Raw genomic sequence first — 18,237 nt, 5'->3', positions numbered from 1 at the left:
TATGGATTCAGGACACTGAGTGTGTCTAGGATGTACGGATTCAGGACACTGAGTGTGTCTAGGATATGAGCGTTCAGGACACTGAGTGTGTCTAGGAAGTACGGATTCAGGACACTGAGTGTGTACAGGATATATGGATTCAGGACCCTGAGTGTGTCTACGATGTACAGATTCAGGACACTGAGTGTGTCTAGGATGTACGGATTCAGGACATTGAGTGTGTCTAGGATATATGGATTCAGGACACTGAGTGTGTCTAGGATATGAGCATTCAGGACACAGACTGAAGAAAGAAGAAAGACACTCCCCAGGCAGAGAGAAGGCTTTGATAATATTTAAGCTGAAATTTGTGCTTATTTATAGAGTATCATATTGTAATTCAGTACAACTCAAGAGTATCGTATTGTAATTCAGTACAACTCTATACTATACAAAAAGAATCGAAATGGGATAATTAGTGTATCTCCTCAAAAATCACTTCCTTGAGTTGGGAACTTTCAGACTCTAATTATTTTAAATGTATACTCCTCCTCCCTTCCTGCCTTCTAATTTGCTTCTATTCTATCATCTATTCTAAATAATCAGTTGCTTTTTAGCTTCCGCAGATGGGCTCGTGTGAAGCACTTGTCTTTCTGTGCCTGGCTCGATGTGATGCTAGTGATGGAGGCTGCAGAGCAGCTCTGCGCTGGAGCCCTTGCCTGGCATATCCAAGGCCCCCGCGCTAGCTCCCCAGCAACACGGTGGTAGTGGAGGAGACAGCGGTATCTATGGGGACAGGCATTGAGGCTTTCAAATAAAGCCAGCCAGAGCAAGCAGTGGGGGTGGTGGGATGTCCAAAAAAGGCTTTTGTTGTTGTTGTTGTTTTGTTTTCTCATAAGCTAGGATGGGTGAGAGAAGTGGAAACAATATGAGAAGCTGGTTAAGGGATTATTAATGGAACTTCAAAGTGGCAGTTACCACATGAAGCTAAAAAGCTAGTATTCTTCAAACCTTCCTCTCAAGCTGGGTGTGGGGGCACACACTTTTCATCCCAGCGCTTCCCAGGCAGAGACAGGTGGATCTCTGAGTTTCCAGGCCACCACAGGCTACATAGTGAGACCCTGTCTCAAACAGGTGTTTAAGACAAACCAAAGTTGCTGTGGGATATTTTGATTGCACTCTGACACTCCCAAGAATGACAAAGTTAACCTTCAATCAGAGGGTGGAGTTAGCTAGCAGCTAGTGGACCAAAATTAGCCATAGAGGTTCTGGAGGACTCAGGACATGTAGAGAGACACAGGAAGTATCAGGGAGAGGCTTAGAAAGAGGTTTGGCCCTTTTGGACGGAGGAAGGAGAGAGAGGGGAGTCACTGGTTACTTTGACACTTCATCTCTGATCAATCAGGTTTTTACCCTGATATTTGACTCCTGAGGTTTTATTGATAAAGAATAATTAGATAAATGCTACATTTGGTTCCCAAGACTCTGCATGTAAATCCACATAGGGCTTGAGAAAGCTGTGGGGAGAAAGGTAGGTTTTTCTGCTTGTGGCTTACAGAGGCATGACTCTTTGACAAGCCCCTGCTATCCAGCACTTGAATGTGGTTCATGAACAGCGGGCGGCGCTCTGCTTGGCAGCAGGAAACCAGGTAAAAATGCCTGTTGCAATGTGGACCCAGAAATTTCCCAGAGCTGGGTGAATAGACTGGCTCCTGCCTGGGGCCCACGGGGATGAAGCTCAGCTCTCACTGACCCAAAGTGGACAGAGTCAGCCCCGAGGCTATGGGCTAAACCAGAGCCCTGCAGCAGAGGGCCTAGCTGCCACTTAGCAGTTTAAAGTTTGGTTCACATGCCAGAGAGTGCTACTAGTAAGTGTGTGGCTATAGGCACTGAGAAAGTCAGGTCCAGATCAAGACAACCTCTAAACAGGTGTAGTATGCTTTAAAATGTGCTTAGATGCTGAAGAAAGAAAAGAACGTGGGTATAGACAGTCATAGAAAAAAATAAACAGTCTAAAAGTAATCAAGAGAAGTCTTCAAAGAGAGAATAAAAAAATAAGCTCCGTAAGGATGGGAACTACACAGGGCACCTGGATCCTGTGTGTTGGTTGCTTTGCTGACTTTGTTTTAAATGCTGATGAGGAGTGGCAGAAGCTGAGAGACACTGAATTACCGAAGGGACTGCTGAGCTAAACCAGCCTATGTCCTTTAGGAATGTCTTGACTTCAGAATGGAAGTTGGGAAATGTGTCACGTGGGGGGGGGGTCGTGCTTTTGCTCGCACAGGAAATGGAAAATCTAGGGATTCCTTCAAAATTAACGAAGACCAGATTTGACCGGGGGAGACCTCCTGAGAACCTTGCCTACAGATGTGAGGGTGGAAGCCAGGAAAGACTAAGGGACAAGTGACATGCATGCTGATCCCTTTGCATGGGAAGAGCTCTGAGACTGGATGAGACATGATAAATCCTGTTGGCTACAGAGTCCTCCTAACAGTTTGGTTACACAGTCCAAACGGGCGTATAAAGTGGACAGATGCCTTTCACCTGCTCGAACAGAACAAAAAGTCATCTTTAGCTGACTTGAGCATATCATTCTGTGCTTGTGTGGATGCAGATATGTATGTTACCTTTAAAAGTTGTCTGTCTTCAGAACTAGGGGACCAGACACTAATGAAGATAAGTAGCCCAGGTGATCCAGTTTCTCAGTTTCCTCAGAATTCTGCATCCAGGACAATTTCAAAGCTGCTAGTTGGGACGGTCCAGTCCCACGCACAACTCCAGTCAGGACTTCAGATAAGCCCTACACTTTCCCATTACACAGAGACTGGACAACAAAGAATTCAGCTAGTTCTCCCAGGACTTGATCATTACCTCAAATCTCTCAAGGTCCCCTAGAGATGAAAGAAGCAGTTTAGAGACCATCATGCCCCCAGACAACAGGAAGCAGTCTGGAGAACATAACACCCACATTCCCAAAAGGTGGGGTGGGTGGTTTTGGTTGTTCTAAGGATTATATATATATATGTTTATATATATAATATATATATATATTCCTTAGATTATATATATATATATGTTTATTGTCATTTGGTGGGGGGTTGGTTGCAGATTGTTACTAGTCATGATAAGGGAAGAAACTAAGCAAAGGAGACTAGATTTAAGAATCTCTTTCTGAAAAGAAAAAGGGAGATAGGAAAAGACAGATAAAAGGGTAAATTACTGAGTCTACTTTAAACTAAAAAGCAACTATTAATCTCAATTAAAATTGGTATGGATTTTTGTATATTGATACAAATTTAAGGTTATTTTTTGTTAGAACATTCTCTATATATGTTTCTACTATTTCTTATGATATTTTTGTATATTGATACAAATTTAATTGCTTGTGGGCAATGTGGCAGGTGGTAGTTTAATAGAAATGGGTTAATTTATGTTATAAGAAAAGTTGAGGGGGGTTGGAGAGATAAAGTGATGGGCAAAGAGCCTAGATTTTTAAAATAGGCAATAAATATGAACAGTCTACTCATGGAAGAAATGTAAATGACCAATTAACATTAAAAATATTGAAATAATTATCAAATAAGTGAAGACTCTCAAGACTTAGATGTCATAGCCATTTATACAAGACTTAATTTTACTAGGCAATTTGTTGATAGATATCAAAACCCTTAAAATATGTGCACTCTTTGAGTACCAATTCTGCTTTTAGGAATTTATACTTGGAAAACAATTCAGAGGAGTAACTGGGTCATAAAAAGAATGTTTAAAATGCTCTCGGTGGCCGGGCGATGGTGGCGCACGCCTTTAATCCCAGCACTCGGGAGGCAGAGGCAGGCAGATCTCTGTGAGTTTGAGACCAGCCTGGTCTACAGAGCTAGTTCCAGGACAGGCTCCAAAGCCACAGAGAAACCCTGTCTCGAAAAAAAAAAAATGCTCTCGGTGTGCAGAAAAAAAGATAAAAAAATAAGGTAAATTGGCAGAGGTGACACACCCTTGAATTCCAGCACTTGCGGGGGAGGGCAGAGGCAGGCAAATCTCTGAATCTCTGAGTTCGAGGAGAGAGTGGTCTACAGAATGAGTTCCAGGGCAGCCAGATCTACATAGAGAAACCCTACCTCAAAAAACTAAAAAACAAACAAACAAATGGTAAGGGTAAAATCTTGGCGTTCGGACACCAGCATGTGACAGAGTGTCTAATACCTGCGCAGTAAGTACCTCTCTGGGCTGGTAAAACTGAGCATGGGTACTAGCGGCACCTCTTTGTGTCACGCACCGGTCCCCTCCATTCCTTCAGGTCAACCACCTTTCAGGATCCTAGATTTATACCATCCTCTGTTAGAGGCATTCCCTGTTTGTTCTGAGACACAGTCTTATAGGCTCTGTAGCCCTGGATGGCCTCATACTTGAGATCCTCCTGCCTCAGCTTCCAAACTGCGGGGTTCACAGGCATGCAGCAGCGCAGTCAATTGCTCCTAGTGTTTCTGTTTCCTCTCTCAGAAACTGAACAAAGGTTTCTCTACCCGACGACACAGTTTGTAGATGAGGTGCTTAAAAAACAGCTCAGATCTGGCCTACCATTCCTTAGATTGCCAGACATCGTGGGCAGCTTATTCTAGGCACTGAAGAGGTCAGACTCGGCTCTGAATTTGGGGGGCGGAGCCTCACAAACGTGAGGCAGTTTTCCAACAGTACTTTTTCTTTCTGCCCGTCTTCCACCCTAATTTTTTTTTTCGAAGGCATGTCGTCCTGGCTGGCCTGGAACTTGCCGTGTAGACCAGGCTAGCCTCCATTTCTCAGAGATCCGTGTGGTTCTGTCTCTAGTGCTGGGATTAAATTTATGCACCACCACTCCTGGCTTCTCCAGGGTACCATTCCCAGCACTGGAAATACGTTTGCTTCTCTGCTTTGATGAGTCACTAATCAAAGCTTGGATGCGGTCCCCTCATCAAGAATCGTGCCCATCAATTCCCTGCTTCCAAAATTCTGCTTCTCTCTGCCAGCTTCATACATTAGCAAGTGGAAACATTCCGGCCAGGACTCTGATTCTCATCGTTTCTCCCCCAACAGTGAACAGACGCTGCTGGGAGCAGTGGCTCATTCCTTCCTGCCAGCTCAGGCCAGGTCCCAAACATAGGAAGCTTCTGGTACAGTAGCTGGCAGAACAAAGGCCTCCAAGGATACTTCCTCCCTAGTGACTTAATGTCCTAGCCATCGATCAACGACAGGGCAGAGATAAAATATGAAAGCCTTTACGCGAGTCACCCACAGGATCCTCAGAGATTATTAATGAGGAAAATCTCTCAGCTTGCTTCCATTAACCTCTGTACCTCTTCTACACCCCCTTCCTCTTTCCTCTTGTTCTGGATTCTTTTTAGCCATCGCTTTAGAATGAAGGATGGAGAGCTTGGGCGCCCCCTTGAGGCAGAAGTGTGCTAACATGTCTCCTTGTAAGGCTTCTTGAGTTCTCCCGTCTTAACTATCAGACTTTCCCAAACTGAGGTGTTTGTTTTTTACTCATTTTTATTTCAGGGAGACTGGCTACCAATCTCATGGCATCTGACTGGCAATTCCACGCTCTTTGTGTCTTAGCTACTCTTAGTTTGACAAATGAGAGTTCCTGGCCTGAGGCATAAGTAGCAGTCAGTGCGTTTTCCAGTTTTTTTCTTTCCAAAGCACTCTGCCCAATGTCTCCCTGTCTTGCATTTTCCCTGTCTCTGGGCCTATGCGTCTCTTCATTTTGCACACAATTCTTCTCCTGATACTTTCTTGGCTCTTCTAAATTAAATCCTTCCTTTCTTCAAAAGTCTAATTCACGCGACACCTTCCCACACACCTCTAAAATCCTGTAAATTTTCTTTACAAGGCTCTTGCCAAGTGCCTTAGAGCTATCTCTCTCTGTCTGCTTTAATATCCCACTGGTAAGAACACGGCTTCCAGCCCATGTGAGAACCATTAGCTAAATACTGAATTAAGTTGTTGGATGTTTTCAAACACCCAATTTTCTATAAGCAAATATAACTTTATTTTTAAAGATGAAAAAAGGAAAGTATGAAAGAGGGAGAAAAAGGAGATGGCAGAACAGGAGAAAAAAAAAAAACCAACAGAAAGTGCCTGGAAGGCAAAAGTTATGGGAGACTTACAGGACGTTCCGAAAACGGCACTGGCGGAAGAATCCGGAAACTGCGCTCAGGCCTATTGAGCTGCTAATGCGTGAAACGGCAACCAAAGAACTCCCTGCGCCCTGGTTCTCTAGAGGAGTAAAGCCCTGAGTGATGTGCACTCTGAAACTGCGTGACCATCTCCCGACTCGGAGCACACCGATGGCTGACTGCGCTAAACAGCAGTCAGGAGGGCAGTGAGATGGCTCAGTGGGTAAGGACATTTGCAGCTAAGCTGAAGGACCTGGGTTCAATCCCTGGGCCTTACACTGTAGGAGGACAGAACCAAGTCTTGGAGGTTGTCCTTGGACACCACATATATACCGTGGCAAGCCCTTCCATCCCAAATAAGCATATTTTTAAAATGGGGAAGAATTTAAATAAAATATATAAGAAAAAATATGAGCCCAGGGAATTACACTATAACTTCCGGGATCTATGACCAGTATAAATATTCAGGATCTTACAGTGTCTTACGCTAAGAGACTTTTGCAATTTTTATTAAAGTTTTATTAATTTTTGTGTGTTTTTGAATTGCTGCTCTGAATTTGCTGTTCTTACAATGTTTTCCTGACCTCTTTCAGGCAATTCTAGAAATTATGTCTATGTGTCTAGGTAGGGACTTGTGCATCTAAGCCCAGGTGCCCACAGAATCCAGAAAACACATTTCCTAGAGCTGGAATTACAGTGTTTTCGTTAGGGTTTCTATTGCTATGAAGAGACACCCTGATCACAGCAACTCTTATAGAGGGAAAATATTAAATCGGCTTAGATTTTCAGAGGCTCAGTCCATTAGCATCATGGTGTGACACGGTGGCGTACAGGCAGACAGGGTGCGGGAGAAGGGGCTGACAGTCCTACATTCCTGATCCACAGGCAACAAGAAGTGAACCAGTGAACCATTTCGCTCTGCATGGCTTGAGCATATATAAGACCTCAAAGCCCACCTCCACAGTGACACACTTTCTCCAACAAGACCACACCCACTACAACAAGGCCACACCTCCTAATAGTGCCATTCCTTTGAGGGCCATTTTATTTATTTATTTATTTATTATGTATACAATATTCTGTCTGTGTGTATGCCTGCAGGCCAGAAGAGGGCACCAGACCCCATTACAGATGGTTGTGAGCCATCATGTGGTTGCTGGGAATTGAACTCAGGACCTTTGGAAGAACAGACAATGCTCTTAACCTCTCCAGCCCCCCGGCCATTTTCTTTTTATTTATTTATTTCGTTTTTGTTTTGTTTTTGTTTTCAAGACAGGGTTTCTCTATGTAACAGTCCTGGCTGTCAGACCAGGGTGGCCTCGAACTCACTAAGATCCACCTGCCTCTACCTCCCAAGCGCTGGGATTAAAGGCGTGTGCCACCACCACCCAGCACCACGTTCTTTCAAACCACCATATATATATATAGTTGTGAACCACCTGATGTGGGTGCTGAGAACTGAACTCAAGTCCTCTGCAGAAGCATCAAATGCTCTTACGTGCTAAGCCATCTCTCCTGCTCCTCTTTAAGGGATTTCGAAACTACCCACCGTCCTTGCAAATGAGTGTGGTTGATGCCCCTCTGAGCCTTCATGTGTGCTGTGCCCTTCTGGAAACTTCTATCCCTTCCCTCAGCCTACTGCAGACTTTGTGAAGACACCACAAAGCGACTCACTCCATTTGGTCCAGCCTTGACACACACAATCCCATTGTCTTCACCATTGCTGCCGCCATGGTTGGGTGACACGAGGCCCACCCAGTTGGCGGTCAGGATGGTGTTTGAGGAGGGAACAGATTGGTGCAGCAGAACTCAAGTGTGAGAAACGAGGGCTTTTCTTTGCAGGAATCATCACCGGTGACACAGCTGCCCAGCACGTAGCCCCGGGACTTCCTCTCTCTCTTAGGGACCTTAGCTCAGACAGATGAGATCCTTGGCTTTGAGGAAGGTCAGAACTTCAAGACTAGCCAATACAAATCACAGCTGGGGTTTATAATCCCCATAAATTGATGTTTTTAGTATCAGTTAAGGTTAGGCAAGAAGCCCAAGGAGGAAATAAGACAGACTTGAGCATGGACTCACCTTAAGTCTGTTGTCTTCACAATGTAGATTCGATCAGTTCTGTCGAGTCCTGGGCCAGCAGTACTTCCGACTGACCATCGTGTGTGATAACTTATGGGAATGGCTCACAGATCCCTTGAAGGCAAAGTATTTATGTTTATCAGTTTACTGTAAAGAATACGGGGACTATCTTGTTGAGGAGATCTATAAGGTGAGGTCTAGAGGGACCTCAGAAGCAGAAGCCCCTGTCTCCATAAAGAAAGGGGTACAGATACCTCTCTCTCAGCACCTTGATGTGTCCCTGGCTGGAGAGCTGCCCATCAGCATCACTGAGTGATATCTCTGGAGGTTTTGTAACATTAGAGTGAATAATTAAATCACTGATCAGTAGTGAATAAACTCCATCTCCAGGCCCTCTCCCATCTCTGAAACTAGGTCTGGACTGAAATTCCACATTTCCAAGCAAGGCTTAGACTTTCAGGTGCCAATCTCCATTCTGAAGCTATCTTGGAGGCAAAAGATGCTTCATTAGATTAAAAAAAATGCTTATCACCCTTATTACTCAGGAAATTCCAAGGGTTTGGGGATCTCTGTGCCAGGAACCTGGACAGAGATCAAATATCTTTCTACCATACCATAAAGTGGCAGTGAATTCAAGGGCATAAATTCTAGGGTATAATCAGTTAATAAGCAGTTTGTAATGATGAAGCCAGCAATGCTTCTAACTATGTTTCAGAGGTAATGATAAATCATTGGGTTGCACTTAGGTTTCATTGCAATTTATTTCCCACTAACTTCTTAAACTGACAAATTAATGACATCAGCATATCTTCACTTAGTAGTTACAAGCCTGCCCTTCCCCCTTTCATCTAACTCTAGCACTATCTGAGTCTGGTTCATTTATTTGATAATTAGATGTTACACGTACTCATGGGACTGTGTGGCTGAACTGGGTATTCTAATGCTGTATTCTACGGATGCTGTATTCCACGGATGCTGTATTCCACAGATGCTGTATTCCACTGCTATAATATTCCATGGATGCCATATTCCATGGATGTTGTATTCCACGGATGCTGTATTTCACTGATATTATATTCCACAGATGCTGTATTCTACGGATGCTGTATTCCAAATAGGTTTTCTAAGGAGAGGTGGGAGCTGTTTAATCTTGGCCTGCTCAAAAGACCTCAGAGTTTAGATCCGCAGTTTGCGTCTATGCACCAACACTTATCCTAACAAAATGCATGTTCTTGCACAAAAAAAACTAGACATAAGTTAGTGTTTTAAAAAGATTTATTAGTGTGTGTGTGTCTAAGCATGTATATGTGAGCACAGGAGGTGCCTGTGGAGCCCAGAAGAGGGTACCTGGTGTGATCTCCTGGTGTGATCTCCTGGTGTGATCTCCTGGTGGTGTGATCTCCTGGTGTGATCTCCTGGTGGTGTGATCTCCTGGTGTGATCTCCTGTTGGGACCATTTGAAGTCCTGGCCTCCAGCTGCTCTTCCCTGCTAGAGATCTTTACTTTCCTTCTGATTTGAGTTACTGAAAGCTGTGTCAAAGTTGTTTACCAGCTCTGCTTCATGAGCACGTGCTGCCTTGCCTTGAGGATCAGAGGATAAGGTTTTCACCTGTTGACCCACCTGACTGTGTTGCTATTGAATAAAGGGCTTCTTACCAGTGACTAGAGGTCCGTGTCTCTGTCTGTCTGTGTGAGTCTTTGTGTGTTTCAACCTCCAGCCCCTTGCCTGAAGATCGCGAACTGTACGGTAGAGCATAGAGCACAAAATTGAGCCCTGCAATCTCCTATAGCTGGAATTACAAGCAGTTCTGAGCCACTTGATATGGGTGCTGGTAACCAAACGTGGGTCCTCTGTAAGAGCAGTTTGTTGACAGAGGTTTCTGTCCCACTAGCTCCCACATCAGTTTAGTCCCAAATAAACACACGTGACTTGGTATCTTTTTCAGCGAGGCAGTCACATCTTAGCTACCTCTGTGTCTGGGTGACGACTGCACTCTGAGCTTTCCTCTTCCCAGAATTCTCGTCACCCTGCCTCTACTTCCTGCCTGGCTGCTGGCCAATCAGCATTTATTTAAAACACAAGCGACGGGGTACAGACCATTGTCCCACAGCAGCACTTCATGTTCTTAACTACCGAGCCATCTCTTTAGCCTTAATAAATCCATAATTTAAGGGTTAAACCAGACCCTGCTGATCTACATACTCATGTTCAAAACTGTTCCTGACAGGATTATAAAAAGTAGAAAGGGCCCTCTTTCTTCGTCATAAAGAGAGCAAGAAGGCTAGCCATAATCCAGAAAGAAAGCCCTCGTTATAAGCGACACTGAGGAACACCTGAATCTTTGCTTTCCCAGGTCTCAGAACAACCAGAAAAAGAAAAACAGAAAAAAGACATCCTGAAAATGCCTCCCAGCTTTCAACTCCCACATCTGCTCTTCCATTCTTCTTCCAGGGCCCCAAAGATAGCACAGGGGACTCTGCAGAAGGCAAAGGCAAACGTGTGCAGATGACGCCAGCAGCCCTGCCAACAGTGGATAAGTACTGCAAAGTCTATAGAGGCAACTAGAAGTGGTATTAGAAGTCACAACTCAGGGGCTGGAGAGATGGCTCAGAGGTTAAGAGCATTGCCTGCTCTTCCAAAGGTCCTGAGTTCAATTCCGGCAACCACATGGTGGCTTACAACCATCTGTAATGAGGTCTGGTGCCCTCTTCTGGCCTGCAGACATACACACAGACAGAATATTGTATACATAATAAATAAATAAATGTTTAAAAAAAAAAAAAAGAAGTCACAGCTCAGATCCACCAGGATCTGAAAAGAAGGTGGGCATGGAGTACCAGAACCACACAGACAACTAGATCACCAACCTCAAGGTCCCCAAGAACGCTGGCCTGAAGTAGCATTTTGATCATCAGAACTATCTCTACCAGGTTGTTGGCAAGCTAAGAGCAAAGGAACTGATTGGTGACAAACTGAAAAAGTTGAACAATCCAAGGGGCCATCAGTAAGCACCAGAGAGTCCGTGCGGGCAGAGTCACCACCGACTGCCCCCTTCCAGTGCAGTAAGCTCAAGAATAATCATGCTCGTCTAAGCAGACACACGTAGTTCACGACTGCTGTCCTTTGGTAACCTCTAGAAGTCCACTCACAGGGACAGCAGTGATGAACATGAGGAATAAGGAGGACACACTAAGCCATGCACACTCAGGAAAAATAAAAACAAAACAAAAATGAAATCAAATCACAAGTCAGCTATGGTGACACAAACCCGTAATCCCAGCACTTGAGAGGAGACAGGAAGATCAGGAGTTCAAAGCCAGCTTTGAAAGACATGGAAAGTTCAAAGACAGTCCCAGCTAAATTAAACCCCTTCTAAACAAACAGGTAGGGCGAGACTGCAGAGGAGGTGGAGGTGTCTGTGTATAAGCCTAAGGAACCGAGTGCAGTCTTCCAATCTCAGGCATGGATTTTGCTACAGTTTAAGAATATGGGTTATATTTGAAAACTTTAAAACAAAAAGAAGCAAACTCACCCAGGAGAACTAGACTGCAAGAAATAATCAAATTGAGAGCTGAAATCAACAAAATAGAAACAAAGAATCAATGAGACAAAGAGTTGGTTCTTTGAGAAAATCAACAAAACAGACAAGCCTTTATTCAAACTAACCAAAATGCAGAGAGAGAATATACAAATTAACAAAATAAGAAATGAAAAGGGGAACGTAACAACAGACTCGAAGGAAATCCAGAAAATCATTAGGTCATATTTCGAAAACCTGTACTCCACAAAATTGGAAGACTTAAAGGAAATGGATAACTTTCTGGATATACAATATCACTTACAAAAATTAAGTCAAAACCAGATAAGCCAATTAAATAGACCTATAACTGCTAAAGAAATAGAAACAGTCTTCAAAAGTCTCCCAACCAAAAAGAGTCCAGGAACAGATGGTTTCAGCTCAGAATTCTACAATATTTTCAAAGAAGAACTAATATCAATAATCCTCAAATTCTTCCATACAACAGAAACAGAAGAAACATTGTCAAACACATTTTATGATGCTATAATTACCCTGATACCCAAACCATATAAAGACATTACTAAAAAACAGAATTACAGACCAATCTCACTCATGAACATTGATGCAAAAATACTAAATAAAATACTGGCAAATCAAATTCAAGAACACATCAGAACCATCATCCACCATGATTGATCAGCTTCATCCCAGACATGCAGGGATGGTTCAATATACAAAAATTTGTCATTATAAGCCACAATATAAACAAACTGAAAAATAAAAACCACATGATCATCTCATTAGATGCCAAAAAAGCTTTTGACAAAATACAACATCCCTTCATGATAATGGTCTTGTAGACAGCAGGGATACAAGGAACATACCTAAGCATAATAAAGGCAATATACAGCCAGGTGGTGGTGGCGCACGCCTTTAATCCCAGCACTTGGGAGGCAGAGGCAGGTGGATGGATCTCTGTGAGTTCGAGGCCAGCCTGGTCTACAAGAGCTAGTTCCAGGACAGGAACCAAAAAGCTACGGAGAAACCCTGTCTCGAAAAATCAAAAAAAAAAAAAAAAAAAAAAAAAAGGCAATATACAGCAAGCCAACAGCCAACATCAAATGGAGATAAGCTCACAGCAATTCCACTGAAATCAGGAACAAGACAAGGTTGTCCACTCTCTCCATATCTATTCAGTATAGTTCTTGAGATCCTAGCTAGAGCAAAAAAAGACACCAAAAAGAGATCAAGGGGATACAAATTGTAAAAGAGGAAGTCAAACTCTCACTATTTGTTGATGATATGATAGTTTACATAGTCAACCCCAAAAATTCTACCAAGGAACTTCTACAACTCATAAACACTTTCAGCAATGTAGCAGAATACAAGATTAACTAAAAAAAAAATCAGTAGTCCTCCTGTACACAGATGATAAATGGGCTGAGAAAGAAATCAGAGAACATCACCTTTCACAATAGCCACAAATAACATAAAATATCTTGGTGTAACTCCAACCAAACAAGTGGAAGACTTGTATGACAAGAACTTGAAATCTTTGAAGAAAGAAACTGAAGAAGACACCAGAAAGTGGAAAAGCCTCCCAGGCTCTTGGGTAGGTAAAATTAACATAGTAAAAATGGCAGTCTTACCACAAGCAATCTATAGATTCAATGCAATGCCCATTAAAATCCCAGCAAAATTCTTCACTGACCTTGAAAGAACAATACTTAACTTCATATGGAAAAGCAAAAAACCCAGGATAGCCAAAATAGTCCTGTACAATAAAAAAAAAAAAAAAAAAAAACCTTCTGGAGGCATCACAACCCCTGACTTAAAACTCTACTACAGAGCTGCCGTACTGAAAACAGCCTGGTGTTGGCATAAAAACAGTTAAGAAGATCAATGGAACCAAATCGAAGACCCAGATATTAATTCACACACCTATGAACACCTGATTTTTGACAAAAAAGGAAAAAATATCAAACGGAAAAAAGAAAGCATATTCAACAATGGTGCTGGCATACCTGGATATCAACATGTAGAAGAATGAAAATAGATCCACATCTATCACCATGCACAAAACTCAAGTCCAAATGGATCAAAGACCTCAACATAAACACTGAACCTCATAGAAGAGAAAGTGGGAAGTACACTTGAACGCATAGGCACAGGAGACCACTTTCTAAATATAACTCCAGTAGCACAGACACTGAGAGAAACAATTAATAAATGGGACCTCCTGAAACTGAAAAGCTTCTATAAAGCAAAGGACATGGTCAACAAGACAAAACAGCAGTCTACAGAATGGGAAAAGATCTTTACCAACCCCACATCGGACAGAGGGCTGATCTCCAAAATATACAAAGAACTCAAGAAATTGATCATCGAAAGAACAAACAATCCAGTAAAAAAAAAAAAAATGGAATACAGACCTAAACAGAGAACTGTCAACAGAGGACTCTAAAATGGCTGAAATACACTTAAGGAAATGCTCAACATCCTTAGGTATCAGAGAAATGCAAATCAAAACAACTCTGAGATTCCATCTTAACACCTGTAAAGATGGCCAAGATAAAAAACACTGATGACAATTTATATTGGAGAGGTTGTGGGGAAAAGGAACATTCCTGCATTGCTGGTGGGAGTGCAAGCTGGTACAGCCCCTTTGGATGTCAGTATGGAGATTTCTCAGAAAATTAGGAAACAACCTACATCAAGACCCAGCATCCCATAGGATGCTCAATCGTACCACAAGGATGTGTGCTCAACTATGTTCACAGAAGCATTGTTTGTCATAGCCAGAACCTGGAAACAAGCTAAATGCCCCTCAATTGAAGAATAGATAAGGAAAATGTGGTACATTTACATAATGGAGTATTATACAGCAGAAAATAAATCTTGAAATTTGCAGGCAAATGGCTGGAGCTAGAATACAACAGATTGATTGATGTAACCCAAACCCAGAAAGACAAATATCATATGGACTTACTCAAAAGTGGCTTTTAGACCACTTTTAGACCATAAAGCAAAGAAAACCAGTCTACAATTCACAGAGAACCTAGACAAGAATGAAGACCTAAAAGAGACATACATGGATCTAATCTACATGGGAAGTAGAAAAGGACAAGATCTCCTGAGTAAATTGGGAGCATAGGGATTTTGGAGGAGGATTGAAAGGGAGGGGAGCAGAGAAAAAATGTAGAATTCAATAAAATCAATAATAAAGGAAATAAAAGAATATGGGTTAGGGGCTGGAGAGATGGCTTAGTGGTTAAGAGCACTGACTGCTCTTCCAGAGGACCGGGATTCAATTCCCAGCACCCACACGGCAGCTCACAAATGTCTATAACTCCAGTTCCAGGGATCCAACACCCACACACAAACACATATGCACACATTAAAAAAAAAAGAATGTGGGCCGGGCGGTTGTGGCACACACCTTTAACCCCAGCACTCGGGAGGCAGAGGCAGGTGGATCTTTGTGAGTTCGAGGCCAGCCTAGTCTACAAGAGCTAGGACAGACTCCAAAGCCACAGAGAAACCCTGTCTCAAAAAACCAAAAATACCAAAAAAAAAAAAAAAGAGAGAGAGAGAGAGAGAGAGAGAGAGATGACTAAGAAGCTTCTTAACGAGTTTTTAAACTTTACTCAATGATTTGTCTTCCCTCCTTTCTTCCTTTTTTTTTGAAAATGTGGGTGCTGTCATTTTCCCTTGTATGGCAAGAGTGAGTGGCAGATAGTAAACTCCTCATAAAGATATTGGCAAAACAACAACCATGGCCTTAGACAAGTTTTTGCCATAATCCATCTTGGGACAAGATGTTGCCCCAACTTGTTGAGACAAATTGTTTTGTGAAATCTGATCTGAAATAACAGACCACGGGCATCAACTTCCACACGATTCTCCTTCTAAGAGCAGTTTTCCTGCTGCTGTGAGCAGGGGTTTTCTTTCCTTCTAGGCAGTATGTAAAACATAACATTGACTGCTACACGGGTGTCAAAATTCAAGCATCCCAAATGCACGTTTAGACAAGATTATTTTAGATCCCTTTGCTTGTAGTGATTTCTAAAGCCCTGGCAGGGTCTGTGCAGAAGCCTCAAACTATGAAGGTGCTTCTGTGTTCAGCCAACACCAAGAGCTTGTTATCTTTTAAATAGTCTAAAGAAGTCAACAAGGAGGGGAGCCAGGCGTTGGGGGCACAAACCTTTAATCTCAGCACTCGAGAGACAGAGGCCAGCCTGGTCTACAGAGTGAGCTCCAGGACAGTCAGGGCTATGCAGAGAAACCCTCTCTCAAAAAAAAAAAAAAAAAAAAAAAGCAAACAAACAACAAAAGACAAAACCAAACCCGGATCGGAAGCAGATACACAATGCTGATTTCACGTGGTCAGAATGCACCTAACGGGGTTTGGAGGCACTGTGGATATCAAGAGGAATCCAGATGGAACCTACATCACAGATAGACTGGTCTGGGATACGGGACTGAGGCACAGTGAAGCCACTGAGTTAAAACAGGGGGTACTAAGGATGTGGCTCAGTTGGGAGGGAGTTTACCTTGCATGCATTTACCAAGCCCCTGTTTGGTCCTCAGGACTCCATGAACTAGATATGGGGAGCTGGCAAGGTGGTACACAGAGCAAAGAGGATGACTGCCATGCTGATGACCCGAGTGCAGTCTCTGAGACCCACATGGTGGAGAGAACCAGCTCACGTAAATTGTCCTCTGACCTCCACATGCGCACACGTACACACTAAATAGATGTAACTAAGAAATAAGACAGCCAAGCGGTGGTCGCACAGGCCTTTAATCCCTGCACTTGGGAAGAAGTGGCATGTAGATCTCTGTGGTTCGAGGCCAGCCTGGTCTATAGAGCAAGTTCCAGGACTGGCTTCATAGCTACTGGGAAAGGAACCCTAATCTCTAAAAACCAAACCAAACCAAAAAAAGACAATGGGGTGGGGTATAGCATGAGGGGGCTGCTTGTTGGGGTTTCTGTCCTGCCTGGTTCCCACAGTCGTTAGGTTCCCCCCCCAAAAAAAAATCACACAGAAGTCTCCATAAGTTATAAACTGATTGGCCCGTTAGCTCAGGCTTCTTATTAACTCTTATAACTTACAATAACCCATTATTCTTATCTATGTTAGCCACAAGGTTCAGTACCGTTTTTCAGCGGGGCAAGTCACATCTTGCTTCTTAGGCGTCTGGACAGGACTGCGAGAAGGAGCTTCCTCCTCCTGTTCTCATTGCTCCACCTCTACTTCCTGTCTGGTTTTCCCCGCCTATACTTTCTGCCTGGCTATCAGCCAATCAGTGTTTATTTAAAACATAATTGACAGAATATAGAACAGTCCTACACCAGTGGGGTGAAAGTGGGGCTGGGAGAAGAGGAGGGAGTCAGGATGTAAAATAAGGAAAGATAAATAAACAAACGATTTTAAAAGCAAGCATGGCAGAGAAACTATAATCCCCAGTCACGTAGTGTGTTCAATGCCCAACCCGCGACACGTGAGATTCACTCTTTAAAGAAGACTGGGTGGCCGGGCGATGGTGGCGCACGCCTTTAATCCCAGCACTCGGGAGGCAGAGGCAGGCGGATCTCTGTGAGTTCGAGACCAGCCTGGTCTACAGAGCTAGTTCCAGGACAGGCTCCAAAACCACAGAGAAACCCTGTCTCGAAAAAAAAAAAAAAAAAAAAAAAACAAACAAAATAAAGAAGACTGGGTGGTGGTGCATGCCACTAATCCCAGCACTCGCAGAGGCAGGGGGATATCTGTGAGTCCCAGACAGCCGGGACTATCTAAAGAGAAAGAGACTCTCAGAAAGAAAGAGAGAGAGGAGAAAACTTCAGAAGCAGCTATTTTGTGTGGGTGTAGACTTGGATATAGAAGCCAGTGGATAGGACACACAGAAAAGGTGGCACCGAAGGACTTGCTTGGGGCTTTTCTCAGTGTCACCTGGAGCTGTTGGTCTTGCTCCTCCATGGGCTCTTACCCCACATTTTTTTTTTCCGGCGCTTCCAGCATCTGGGCCCTTAGGGGCTAACGGATCTTTTAATTATCCAATGGTAACCTAGATGCACTGGGAATACCACCTTGTACAAGGCTAACAGTTTGAAATGTACCTTTGGATATTCAGTGATTTGGTTTCTCCCGCTTCCCTCCTAAGGAAATAATTAGAGACAATATAAACATGCATGGGCTAGTATGGGAATATGTATGCCAAGCTCAGGATCTATATAAAACCACTAAGCAACGGTCATCGTCATGATGTAATAGTAGGCATGTTTTAAAATGATGTAGGAGAACAACATGTTCATTGTCTATTGTCATAATAATTGCTTACAAAATTAGAACATGGTTGGTAATACACCTCAGTTGACAGAATGCCCGTTAGCATGCTGAAGCCTTTTTGGGTTTGGTTCCCAGCATCATGTAAACCTGGGATAGTGGTGCATGCCTATAATTCCATGGACTCAGGAGGTTGAGGCCAGAAGAGCAGAAGTTCTAAGT

This window comes from Microtus ochrogaster, chromosome 22 (assembly GCF_000317375.1).
Source record: "Microtus ochrogaster isolate Prairie Vole_2 chromosome 22, MicOch1.0, whole genome shotgun sequence".
NCBI classification, from domain to species: Eukaryota; Metazoa; Chordata; class Mammalia; order Rodentia; family Cricetidae; genus Microtus; species Microtus ochrogaster.
This window is presented reverse-complemented; position numbering follows the sequence as displayed.